Raw genomic sequence first — 1,506 nt, 5'->3', positions numbered from 1 at the left:
ACGCGGCTCCAGTACGGTCCACAGGGAAGAGGGGTTGGTTCAAATTCACTCCGCGCGCTCACCTCACACTTATACTTATTTCACTCACCAGAGAAAGATTAGAAAGGAAGCTCATCCCCAAAAAAGGGGGGCTTGTAAGGTCAAGTTATTCTTTTCATCATAAACAGCCATTGTTTTTGGCTCTTTAAGATGTTTTTTAAATATAAATGTAATATCATAATATAATACTGATAAGGTATTACCATATATGATAATGTTTCTATCCTGATGAGAGTGGTCTCTTCCACAGGGGTCACTGAATACTTTGATAGGTATGAACATGATGTAAATTCTATGCTGTGGCCCAGTCACCAGGTCTCAGCCCAGTTAAACACCTATGAGAGATTATGGAGGGATGTGTTAGACGGCGCTCTCCACCGCCATCATCAAAACACCAAATGTTCCCTCATTTGGTGTTTTATGTTTTGGAGGGATGGTATTTATCCCTCCAGTAGAGTTCAGGGACTAGAGAATCAATGGAGCACTGTTCTGTTGACACATGGTGGTGCAACACCTTACTGAGACACTTTATGTCGGTTCTTCTTTGTATGTATCACCCATTTATGTATATATTCATACAGCATATTGTAAGGGCACTAGGATCGTGCTAGACAGTTGCAGGTTAAAAACACATTTCCTTATATTGTCTGCATTCTTCTCACCAGTACTGCATCGGTCCAAACCTATAGCACTCAGAATGCTGACACTGATGACAGCAGGCTTGTTGTCTGTGGCACTGTAAGTGTATAAACCTCCACCACCTTTTAATAAATCTAGTGTATCTGGGTACCTCCTTTGGTTTTGCTGCTGTCCTCCTCTTTGCTGATGTAACCCTCTCTGTGTTTGTTTTGTATGTAAAATTTTCAATAATAGAATTTCTGTAATAAACACCTTATTTGAATGTAAAAGTAAGGACAGTGCACATATGCAAAGCTAGTCTTTATTGCAGATGGAGTAGAAAGTGAGAAAGTGAGAAAGTGCCTCTATAAAAGAATGGATGACATTAGATCTACTAACAAAACCATTAAAATGCATTCACATGAGCACAGTGACAAAAAAGAACTTAGCATCACAATTACATAAAAGTGGTAATCCCAGTGACCTGAATAACTTGACATGAATCATTTCAAAATCTCAACTGCAATTGTGTCTAGAGACAAATCACCTTACTACCTTAGCAGTTAGACTTTAGAGCATGCCACAGCACAACAACAGGTGCAGCATGTGCACTAAGTAATACTGTCAGTGCTGTGCACGGTGATCAATACTGCACTGGTCTTTTAATGGCTCGATCTAAAGTGGCTGATTCAGGTTATCGTAATATTTTAATGGACAAACTAGGGCAAGACAGATAAAGATCTATTTATAGAACTCAGTCAGTTTATTCTTGGTCCTGTTTTAATATATAAATAATATTATCTTTGCCAAACTGTAATGTCCATTTTTATAATGATGGCACTGTTTTAT

This window comes from Monopterus albus, unplaced genomic scaffold, assembly GCF_001952655.1.
Source record: "Monopterus albus unplaced genomic scaffold, M_albus_1.0 scaffold18.1, whole genome shotgun sequence".
Classification (NCBI taxonomy): Eukaryota; Metazoa; Chordata; class Actinopteri; order Synbranchiformes; family Synbranchidae; genus Monopterus; species Monopterus albus.
The sequence above is the reverse complement of the archived record's forward strand: the minus strand, read 5'-3'. Positions refer to the sequence as shown.